Consider the following 12,646-nt stretch of genomic DNA (forward strand, 5'->3'; position numbering starts at 1 on the left):
TGCAAGTGGTTTACTGCTACTTCTGCAACCATAACAATATCACTTGAGTCACTGTAAATTTCTTTTTTGAATTCAAGTGACCTCTGCTGGCTGCATCAGGTAAGTGCAACTGAAGGAGTACACTAAAAAGCATTTTTAAAGGAAGCCTCTACTGAGAAAATATTGTAGGCTATGTTTTGAAAACTCTACTTGCCTGGTTGTCATGCTGCTTTAAAGACTTCAAAAATCATTGAACCATAACAAGTAGATCTGGAATTCTGACCCCTGACTTCACTAGCTGTCAAAAACTGCCAGGCAACTTGCATTTTCAGAAGGTCTACTGTGGAAACTTCCATATTGCTCTCTGCAGTTTTTACTTAATGCATTCTCATTTGTATAACTGGACTTGGATATAGTGTAGTTGAAGTTAACAGCTTAAAGTGGTAGTAAACGCTCTTCTAAAAAAATAAAAATAAAAAAACAAGTCTAGAGCAGCGCTAGAGGTCTTTTTTTTTTTTTTTTTAAATCATAAATGCCCCACTCCCCCTGTCTCGTTGGGTAATGCAATCTGAGCCGCGCATGCACAGCTCAGACCACGTTTATGGCTTGCTCTGTGTGCTGTGGCAAAGTGACTCCCTTACGCAATGCACACTAGTACAATTTGACTTAAACCTGCAAGGGGACATTTTTTTATTTTCTTAAGAAGACTTTACTGCCCCTTTTAAAGTTATCTTTAAGTTAGTTACCCACTTAAAAAAAAAATTCTTATAATTGGCTGTTAACTTTAATTGATTTTCGCCTTCATTTATTAGGTGAAATGGTAAATTTAATAAAGCAATAGGGCAGCACTCTAGTGCTCATAAAGTACATGCACTTGTACATCAATAGTCCAAAAAGCGAAGGAAGCAAAATAAGTGATCAAAAAGCATAAATGTCAGTGCTCCCACAGCCGTGATGGAAATAAGCCTCTCCAAGGAAGAGTGTGATGACCTGATAAGTGGTCAACATGCACTCTTTTTAACCAAGCCAGGCCAGCATCTCACAGGCTGGAGGGTCCCTTTTCAGAGTGGTGACCAAAACGCCTCCAGCACCCAGGCAGCTGCAGTAAAATGCAGGCATACACACCTGTTCCAGAGCGATACCAAGTTGAATATAAAATTAAAAAGCACTCCAATAGTGTGATATTCCTAAAACTGATATGACTTTTTTAAGCAATAATTATGCATGCACATTTCTTTAGATCGCATAAGGCATAAATGACAGCAGATCAGGCTTTCCAATGCATAGGCAAGAGCCACGTACACACACTCCCATCCATGCACACCTACACATTGGCTATTTTGTTGTTGGAAAGCCGATCTGCTGGTGTTCGTCACAAACAGCGTCCTCTCTGGCTGAGGAAGTATAAGTATAATTCTGAGCACAGGTAGGCCCCATACAGGAGTTATCAGGGGAGCACTGAAGTCTTCAGGGTTCAAGGACAGTCCTGGAGATGGCGCCTGGTCCCTGCTATTGCATGGAACAGAACCATTGCAGGCAGCAATCTCTAAGATGGCATCCAGTATGAGTAGTAGACCAAGTACACAGGTGCAGTGGTGCCCATGGCTGTGGGGGAAAAAACCGCACCAAATTCAAATGAATGCTTTACACTGATGTAAAACTTAACACTTCCTTTAAAGTGTTTGCAGTCTGTGCCTCAAGCATGATTTCAATAGATGTAGAGAGTTGCGGTCCATGTTTCATGCAAACCACAAGGGGGTATTGGAACTACACTACCCTAGGACCCTGGTTTAAAGTGTAATGACCTTGTTTTATCTAAGTCTATAGCATCAGGCCAAAAAAATCTCAGGATAAATGGAGCCAGTTCCATCCAGTATTCACCCTCCCAGGGAGCATACCCATACCCCACAACATTCTGAAATGGGAATGGGAATAAACATGTGGACCACAGCGATTCAATATGCAGAAAATGATTGGATTAACCACATAAGTGCTTTTTTTGAATTCTATTTTTTTTCCTTTATATTGTTTTTTCAAAATGATGAATACTGTAATATAGAAGTTGGATAAAAATTTTAGTACAGTATAACATTTTTGGGTGTGAAATATGTATAGAGACTTTTACATTAGCCCAAAAAAAGGAACAACCTGGGCTCCTTGGAGGACATGGGGATCTGGTTTTAAATGGGGGGACAATACGTCTAAATGAAGGAAAGTTCGAAGCTATGTCTATAACCCTGTCACCGACTCAATGCAATGCACCATGTGCCAAGCTTAGTGCCTAATGGAGGATCTAGTGTCTAAAGCGACGCTACAGATCAACCCTGTGAATTCCTTGAGGCTACATGGGGGATAGTCATAATGGCTATAGTGCAGCCTGAACATTGATAGAAGGATCTACAGATAAACCTCCACCAGTAAAGAAGCATTTTTCTTCCCTCAATAGAGAGAAGACATCCAACATTTCAGGACACTAAAAAAAACAGGTTTGCTGGGAATGGGAGGAGTTATAAAGGGGCTGCCCTAACAAATCTGTTTGCCAGTGTGTAGGTGGGTTGCCTACAGTTTTGTTGTGTTAGGCAGTTGGCTTGCCCAGTTTGGGGAAAGGTTTAACCAATCAGCACTGCCGTTCCCAGGCTTTTTGTCTTTGACCAACCTTCCACCTGGTGTTGCACATAAATATGGGTCAATGGGAGCTTGAAGGAGAAGAAATGCATCAGTTTAAAGAATCTGAGAACCCAAGAATTGGCACAAGCTGCTGGTGGATACTCCCATTTATTGGCGATCACCAGCTTTGGACTAGCACCTGTGAAGTTATGCCTGGCAGCCATCACCCTTAGTCAGTTTAGTACAATCACAGTTGTCAAACTGTTCCAAGCCTGGTCTGAAGTCATTTAAAGGGGTACATGATGATTTCTGGCGTAAATGGGGTATATTAAGCACATGTGGGGTAAGAAGCAAAGCCACTACAAAAGGTCTACTCAGCAAGACGAGCAGGAGGAGGAATGCAGTTGCTATGGATAACCAGTAGCTAGTGCAAGGTACTCTTCTGATAACAAAAAAAAAAATGTTTTTATTAGGAAACAGAATGTTACAAGTCACCAGTAACACTGAAAATTCAGTGCAATAAAATGCATAGCATTGAGCATGTAAACCATACAGAGTCTCCACAGCAATAATATAACGGAGAGGTACATGTATCATGACAATGTAAAATAGGTGCAGTAGTAACAGAAAAAGTAGCTATCCAAACAGGAAAACCTAACAGAAAGAAAAATAATAATAGCAAAAAAAAAGGGGGTAAAAAGATTCAGAAACACCGGAGAATTATAGAGTGCAGGGATAAAAGCGCCCTTGGAGCTAACACTGTAGTAATGACCATCGCCACTCCCCAAACAATAGTGTGCATTAACTCTAGATAGGTAACTTACCTACCATAGGCTTGAGTAGTGTTGGGTCAACTGGTGCGGCGCTAGGCCTGGGACCTCAAGCCAATCCTGCCAGAGATTATAACATTTTTGGGGAGTATTTCTGTGTTGGTACGTCAGCTTCTCTCGTATCAGCATTTTGTTCACCTGGTCAATCCATTGTTGCCTGCCGGGGACCCTGGGCATGATCCACAATTGCGCTATCAATTTCCAGGCCACGTAGAGCAGCCGGAGTATTGCCGTGTGAGCGGCCGGAGTTAGGGTTTCCTCGTCCAGGGCCCCCAGCAGGCAGATCACAGGATTTTTTGGAATGGTAATCCTGAATACCCGAGTAATAGTCTCCAGAATCCCAGTCCAGTACCGGACCAGTTTGGGGTACTTCCAGAACATATGGAGAAGGTCCCCATGGTCCCTCTTACATTTAGGACATGGGTGAGTTACGCAGGCCCCAACCATGGAGCCTGGCTGGCGTTCTGTAAGCTCTATGTAACAAATAAAGATGCAATTGTTTTTGGGAGGCCGACACTGAGACCAAGGGGGCAGAGGCGAGCAACGATTCCACGTCTCCCCATCCATCAGTCCCAGATCTTCCTCCCATTTGCGCCTACTTGGCAACGAGGCTGAATCCTGAAGCACACCAAGAACAATGCCGTACCCTTTTGAGATCATACCCTTCTTACCATCTTCCATTATTATCGACTGCACAACTGTATGATCAGTCAGGCAAAGCGGTGTGGTTCTGGATTGTACCTGTAAAGTGTTCCTTAATTGAAGGTACCTGAAGAAGTCATTCTGTGGTATTGCGAACTCCTCCTGTAACTCTAAAAAGGACTTGAGAACCTGACCATTGTATAACTGAGACAAATATTCAATGCCTTTTACTTTCCAGCCATTAAAACCCTTGAGTTTCACTAGCTGGTGGTAATTAGCGTTATCCCAAATAGGAGTAAGAGAGAGAGAACCCCTCACCTTCAACAGCCGTTTAACGTATGCCCAAAATGTGTTCAGCATGGCTACGGTTGGGGCGTCCCTATGTAGGTGAGGAAAACCTGCTTCCAAGTTTGAGAATGCTATGCGGTGGTGAATTGGGGAGTCCAGCAATCTCCGGATGGGGTCCAGTAAATCCTCCAGACCCCAGCTACCAAGATGCTGTAGTTGTGAGGGCAGAAAGTAGGCCCTGGCATGTGGGACTGCCAGGCCCCCCTCCTCCTTATTATATTGCAGTGTCCTTAAACCAATTCTGGCAGTCTTTTTGCGCCAAATTAATTCCCTGTACTGGGAGTCTATTTTGTCAAACCAGTGCTTAGGGATCCACACTGGGGAATTATGACAGACATATAGCAGCTGGGGTGCCCACACCATTTTTATAAGATTGGCTCAACCCACTACAGATAGTGGTAGTTCGCACCAAGCTTTGCACTTCCTAAATTTAGCTAGCAGAGGCACCAGGTTAAGGGGGATATATTGGGAGACCTCCTGGGAGACCTGTACCCCCAAATATCTAAAAGTGGACACTACCTGAATCATAGCTGCACAGTCAGGTAGGGGAGCCGGTAAGGGATCCAGGGGCAGTAACACCAATTTGTTCCAGTTTATAGAAAAAGCAGACAGCGCCCCAAAGTCAGCAGTTAGGTTCATCGTCGCCGTCAGAGAGCCTTGCATGTCACCTAGGTATAGTAAAGTGTCATCCGCGTATAGCGACACCATGTCCACCCCCGTAGACCGGTTAAAGCCCACGATTTTGTCATCCCCTCTTATCCTGGCTGCAAGAGGCTCCAGTGCTAGGGCAAACAGCAAGGGAGACAATGGGCAGCCCTGCCTAGTGCCCAGAGACGCTGGAAACGACTCTGATGTCTGAATTGACCCGGATCTTGGCTAAAGGTTTAGCATAGAGTAATTTGATGAATTTCTCGCCCAGGCCCATTCTCTCCAAAACTTTCCACAGGTAAGGCCACTCGACACTGTCGAAGGCCTTAGCCGCGTCCAGGATGGCCTTGTTACCAGGGTTCAACACTGGGACTTGAATATTCAAGTAGAGACGTCTTATGTTTTGCGCTGTGGATCTCGTGGGTATGAAGCCTGACTGATCCCTATGAATCAGACTCTGCATAACCCGAGACAGTCTAGTTGCCAGGACTCTAGCTAACAATTTACCATCTGTCGTGAGTAGAGAAATGGGTCGATAAGAATCAGAGGATGCGGCCTCTTTACCTGGCTTCAAACTAAACCATTATAACTGCTTCATTCATGGAGTCTGGGAGTGTACAAGTTTCTAGAGCATTATTAAAGACCTTTAAAAGAGTAGGCAGCAAGGTAGCTGCATATCGCTTGTATACCCCAGTTGGAAGTCCGTCTGTTCCTGGAGACTTATTAATATGAGCTTGTTCCAATGCTAGAGCAAGTTCACTTCAATTGGAGCATCCAATAGACATGCGTCTGCAGCAGACAAGCGAGGCAGCTCACTCTCCCCGAGAAAAGCATCTATGTCATCATCGCTGGGGTGAACCTTGGAGGTGTACAAATCCGCGTAAAATGAACGAAAGATTTGCAATATGGTAGAGGTGTCCGTAATGGGTTATACCCTGCGTATCACACAGGGAAGAAACCATAGGCGCGGAGCCCTGGGACGGCGCCAGCATTGCCAGCATGTGTCCAGTGGACTCACCCTCTTCAAAGTGTGTTTGCTGCAAAAAAAATCTGTTTTCCGTCAGCTGGAGAGCAAGTTGGCTAGACATAGCCTGAGCTCCCAGCCAGGCCTTCCTAGTGGCGTCTGAGGTGTGATTGACATATCGGTCTTCCGACTCCCTAAGTGTCCTACACACCTCCCTTTCCCAGGCCTTGGCGTTCGTTTTGATAGCATTAATTGTAGTTATGAACTACCCCCTTAAATCAGCTTTTGCCGTGTCCCAGATCGTACCTAATGGAGCAGAGTCTAGATTGTCCTGCAGAAAAAGTTTAAGGTTATCACTTATGGGATCGGGTGAGGGGAAACAGCGAAAGCCAGAAAGGGTTTAGCTTCCACCCTCTAGGCTTGATACTAGTGGACAATGTGAGTTCAACCCAAAAAGATGAGTGGTCAGAAATGTGTCTATCCCCATAGCCAGAGTTCATAACCATAGGAAGCAAGGCGGCATTCCCCAGATCAATTCTATACAGGCTCCCATGAGCTGAGGAGCAGCACGAGTACCGTCTGACCAGGGGGTGAGCAATTCGCCACACATCTGTCAAGCCAAGTTCAGCCAGTAAATCTGCAAAGGGGGTAGCACCATTAGGCATAGGAGGGGGGGCAGGTACCTTGTCCCACCTGTAGTTCAGGTAATTATTAAAGTCACCCAACGCCAACAGGGGGACATTGGAATGTGGGGCCATGAACCTGGCCAGACACCTAAGAGCCTCAGCTGAGTAAGGGGGTGGTATATAGATGTTAGCCACAATGCACACCTGTTGAGCTATTTTACCTAGTAGGAATATATACCTCCCCCCTGGGTCAATGAGTTTTTGTGAGCAGGAGAAGCGAGCATCCCGCCGAATCAGGATGCTCACTCCTCTAGCAAATGCAGAGAACATAGAGTGGTATTGGGTGGTGTATACTCTGGGATTAAGACTAGGTACAGCGTCTGGGGCAAAATGAGTTTCCGGTAGACAAATGATTCCTGCACCCATGGCTTTCAAATGTCTCAGGACCGCCAAACGTTTCACAGGATTACTCAGCCCCCTAACATTCCAGGAGAGGTATTTAACTGTTGCTGCCATTGGGAAATAACACAACAAGGTGCATACACAACATATATATCAACAGTAGTAGGGTTAAATAAGTGAACACCGCCAATCCCATGGCCCCAACCACAGTTACTCCGTATATCGAGATACCTGAGCAGTTCAAATGAGGGACTCCAGCGATAGTCCTGAAAATAGGTCGTAAAGGTAGCTCCAGGGCAATAAAAAGAGTAGTGAGTAATCTGAGGCGTTCTGAGAAAAAAAAAGGGAAAAACCACAGAAGAAGAGAAAACAACCAAAAAATGTGAGAATGTAAAATCATCATTAGCGGAGCCAACCGGGCTCAGTTCCTATAAGGCTAAGGTGGAATAAGGCCCCAACACAACTGATTTGGGGGGGGGGGGAGGCTTTGGAAACACCCAAAGGAATCACTTCCAGGTAGCAAAAGGGGTTTCACTCGAGCAAGCAACATAAGTCAACTCTTAGGTAGAAGTCATCTCTGCATTCTCACTCCGCCGGGTCTGCATGTAGATAGTCCCTGTCAGAAGGATTCAGCCGGGCCTCTAATTATGCTGGAGGCCGTTGTTGTCTGGCATCTTTAAGAGCTTTATCCTCCCGGTCCAACCATTGTACTGCCGCAGCTGGTCTTTTGAAGAAATGGGTCGTCCCCAGGGCGGTAACACGAAGTCGGGCAGGGTACAGCATGCCATATTGGATATTAAGATCCCTGAGCCTCCTTTTAACATCAGCAAATGTTGCCCTCCTTTTCTGCAATTCAGCTGAGAAATCAGGAAACAGCGAGACTGTGGAATTATCAATCTCCATCCTGCCAGCAGGCATGTACTGGCCATCGGGACTACCAGGGGTTTCCCGGTGGGCCGATGGCTCAGTGGGCCGGTTTCAGTGACAGCCTGCCAAATTAATGGCTGCGCTACTCGCGCGGCCATTAATTTGAGCACCGCTGTACTTCCGAGCGCAGAGCGGCGCACTTCGGCTCTTTCCGCCCCCACTCGGTGCTTGCAGAACACTGCACAGATCTTCGGCCACCTCCGGCCCACATTCGTCCTTTTCCGTCACCGCTCGGCTTCCCCCGCCCCCTCCTCTCCGACAGCTCTTCAGCTATGAAAACTCGGCTATCTCCGGCGGCCCCCGTGGTAACGGACGCTGTGAATTTAAATGAGCCGGGGCCGCCGTGTGATGTCATGAGAGCAGCCGACACCGACAGGCAGAGAAGTCCCTGGCAGATGAGGGAGGCCGGAGGATGGTGGTGCTGCTGGAACCCGTCCAGGTAACCGGCCGGCCGGCCCAGCACAGCCATTGCATATGGCTGTATATATATATATATATATAGAGCAAAGGATGTGGCGCTAAATAAAATAACATGTATATATACTGTATATAGCATATGGCTGTATTTATATATTGTATATAGCTATATCTATCTATCTATCTACACACTGCATATCTATCTACACACTGCATATAGCTATATATATATCCAACATACGGTAGCTAAAAGTTCGCCAAAACTGTCAATTAATATAAAAATGTGCATAAAAATATTGAAAAAATAAAAAAAAATTCATATATAAACCATGCTTATAATTAAAACCCCCTTTTTTTTTTTTTTTTTTGCGCTTTAATACCAAGGACATAGTTTGGATATAATGGTTGCAATTATGAAACCATTATATCCAATGGTTATAATGGTTTTATAATGAATGGTTTATATATGAATTTTTTGCTGAAAATTTTTTTATGCACATTTCAATATTAATTGACACTTTTGATGTACTTTTAGCTATGTTGGATTTTGCGTATTATTTGAATCATTATTTGCACCAAATGGATTTTTTATGTTATTCTGGTTAGCGTCACATCCTTTTCTATAAATGCAATTTATCTGTGGATTTGCGTTAACCTGTTTGATGTTGGCAGCTACTCACTACTGCGGTTGATCAAAAATATGTGTGTGCATTAGTTGTTTATTTTAAAATATATAATGCAGAGCCAGGCTTTGGGCAGGTGACAGGGGGACACCAGGGGGTAGAGAGGGACTGGAAAATAAAAGATCACCAGGGGACCCATGGAATGAAGAGGCTTTTGTGGGAAGAAGGGGTCCTAAGGCATAAAGATTTGAGATGTAGAGGCCCTATCAGAAGGACCCTATGGAATGAAGGGGGCCCCCAATGGGAAGAAGGACCCTATGGGATGTAGGGGTTGTATGGTATGTAGGGGGCCTAGAAGAAGGACCCTATGGAATGAAGGGGGCCCAATGGGAAAAATGGTGTTATGGTTTCTGCATCAGTCTTGATGACATCAGAAGACATTGGAGCATGGGGGGAGAAGACTCTGAGGACCATTCTAACAGGATGGAGGATCAAGTAAGCAAACCTTCCTGTTTCATGCTGCCTGGACCTAAACAAGCCCTTACAGTGTGGGCACGATTTTATTGTCAGATGACAAACTGACCTTTGAAGCAAAGCCCTCCAGTAGTGCGCTGTCACTGCTGCCGGGGGCTTCCCCCTTCACCTGGTCTTGCTTCTGAGTTTGCATACTCCTGCTATGTGGCTAGCCGGGCCGTGATGACGTCACTCTCATGCAAGTGCGCAGCATACTGTTTTTGTGCGTGTTTTCAAAATTGGAGTGGGCCGGTCTTGATGAAGTCCAGGGCCAAATTTTTGTCCCAGTCCAGCCCTGCCTGCCAGAGAACCCCCTTTGCCTTGGACAGTATTGCATCCCTGTCCTTGTAATTGAGTAGCTTGAACAGGAAGGGTCTGGGATGTTTACCTGGGGGTAGTGGACAAGAGGGCACCCTGTGGGCACGTTCCACAGCAAAGAGTGGGGAGAAGGATTCCCTGCCAAACGTAGCGATCAACCAGTTCTCTATAAAGTCTACCGGGTTCTTGCCCTCAGCCCTTTCTGGGATTTCAGCTTTCACCCCTTTTATGTCAGCAGAGAGAGCAGTTATGGATTGATTGCATAGTAAATATGTCTCTCAGCGTGGGTTATGTCACATCAGCATCAGGGGAGTGAATTTGCGACCCAGGTATATCACCATTGGGGGTACTCACTGCGTTCCACACTGTCGGCAATCCATCTGCATCCTCTAAGGGGACAGTATCATCAGCGTCCAAGGTCCCTCCGGGGGTAGCCCCCGATGCAGGCTGGCCAGCCAGGGCGTCCTTATACGATTTTCCCCCATATAGGAGTTTCTGTGCGGCCTCCTTGTAGTAATCTTTCGCCGCCCGCCGGCGCCATCTTGGTCAGGGGGGTCCGTCAGGGCCTTGCTCCCGTTATGTCTTTTAGACATGTTCGCGGTCTTTCGGCGGGTAGTGGCAGAGCCCGCTCGTCGCCCGGTGGAGCAATCCTGGGGCGTACCACTGTCCGGGGGAAGCCTGGGAAGGATAATTGCATGGATGGCCGGCGGAGCTCCAGGAACACACGTCCTTCTACATTCGCTGCTAAGCCACCACTAGTGCAAAGTACATTGCAGCCACTTGTGATGTGTGGAACCTGGTGTAGGGGACAGGTCTTCCGGTAGCAAAGGGGTTGGTGCTTTGGCTCCTTCCCTAGCAGTCGGTTCCCCAAAGTAACTGGTACCGAACCCATGGTACGGAGACCCTAAGTACCTGCCCACATGGTACAGGAGAGCTGAAGGCATTAACGGAGTGCAAGCATAAGGTCTGCGCTAGGTGCACAGAGTGACTCTATTCTGTCACTGGGAGCAAGATGGCAGCGGTATGCTGGACTGGTGGAGAGGGCACAGGTTTAGTGGTGTCTCTCCTAAGTGGCAAATACAAGTGAAGATGTGTGGGGACACAGGACTCTCTTACAGAAGGACTCTGTACTTCTACTGCTGCACACTGTCTACGGTTCATCTCTAAGCTGGAGAACCATCATAATGTTTGATTCTCACATGTACACGGTCCCCACCTGGTCCCAGGCATTGATAAGCATGCGTGCAATGAAAAGTACCCCCATGTGCAGGGCGAACAATATGTATTTTCAGGGTTCCCAATGCAATCAAGGTGTTCTACTCTGTCGCAGATGACAGCACCTCTCCTGGCTGGCTCTCCAATAATGTTGTGTTGTGGGATATTTTTAATTCAGGTACAAATATATGACCCCTATTAGTCAGTAATACCCAACCTCTGACCTCTTGGAATATTTAGCAAAGACATGTTGTTGGTTTCTCAATATATGAGGGATATTGTCCTATGTTAGCATGAATACATGGTTTTATTACCTATTTTTGTAATAAATATTGCTATTTTATCATAAATGTGGTCGTCCTTTGCTTGGTACCAGTAAAGTCCAGCATTTTCTAGTTTTTTTACAATACATTTCTTATGGATTAGGTACACTTCAGAGAGCATTGTATCACCTCCACACCACCTACTTTAACCCCGCACTAGCGTGCAGTGCTTGCAGAGCAATGCCATTCCCTTGAATGGGTCACGTTCAACACGGGTTATAAGTGCTGTTGCAAAACGTTGCAGCTGTGGCATGTGTACACCCTCAGCCGCTTCATCTCCAGCTAAAAGAGGTAGTGTTTGGGGGGCTATAAAAGTATAACTCAACTGCAAGGTTTTACTGCCACCCAACCTCACATTGGGACAAGCTTTAAGGGGCTCATTTACACAGACACTCTGGCCATGTGAATGAGTAGTTTGTTTATGAAGCCGGAGCCAGTGAATGTGGCCCTTTGCTCACCTTGATCCTGCACTTGAGGCACTTTTCCTCCCACTGACACCAGTGATGGGACACTACTCCTTCCACTGACACCAATGATGGGACACTATTCCTCCCACCGATACCAATGATGGGTAACTATTCCTACCAATGGTGGGTCACTGTTCCTTCAACCGATACCAATGATGGGACACTTCCTTCAACCGATACCAATGATGGGACACTATTTCTTCAACTGATACCAATGATGGGACACTATTCCTTCAAGCGATACCAATGACGGGACACTATTCCTTCAAGCGATACCAATGATGGGACACTATTCCTTCAACCGATACCAATGATGGGACACCTTTTCTCCCACTAACACCAGTGATGGGACACTTCCCCCTACTACCATCAATGAAGAGACACTACTTTTCCCACTGACACCAATGATGGAATGCTGTTCCTCCCACTAACACTAAGAATGGGACACTATTTCTCCCATTGACACTAATGGTGGGTCACTATTCCTCCCACTAAAACCAAGGATGGGGCACTATTCCCCCCCCACTAAAACCAATGAAGGGTTACTATTCCTCCCACTTAGTCCAATGAGGGAACATTATTCCTACCCCTAATATCAAAGATGCTCTGTTTACTCCCACTGATGGACAATTCTACTCTTAATGGCACAGTCTGACCCACTAAAATCTGAAGGACAGTCAACTGGCCCTTTGTTTAGAATGTCTGGAGACCCCTGCTCTAGTCTATGGAGACACAGCAGCTGTACAAAATGTTTTTGGTTGAGGTTTAACTTGTTGCTGACCGCCGTCTGTCAAATG

The sequence above is a fragment of the Lithobates pipiens genome, unplaced genomic scaffold (assembly GCF_037356315.1).
Source record: "Lithobates pipiens isolate NorthernLeopardFrog02 unplaced genomic scaffold, aLitPip1_a1.2 Scaffold_19, whole genome shotgun sequence".
Classification (NCBI taxonomy): Eukaryota; Metazoa; Chordata; class Amphibia; order Anura; family Ranidae; genus Lithobates; species Lithobates pipiens.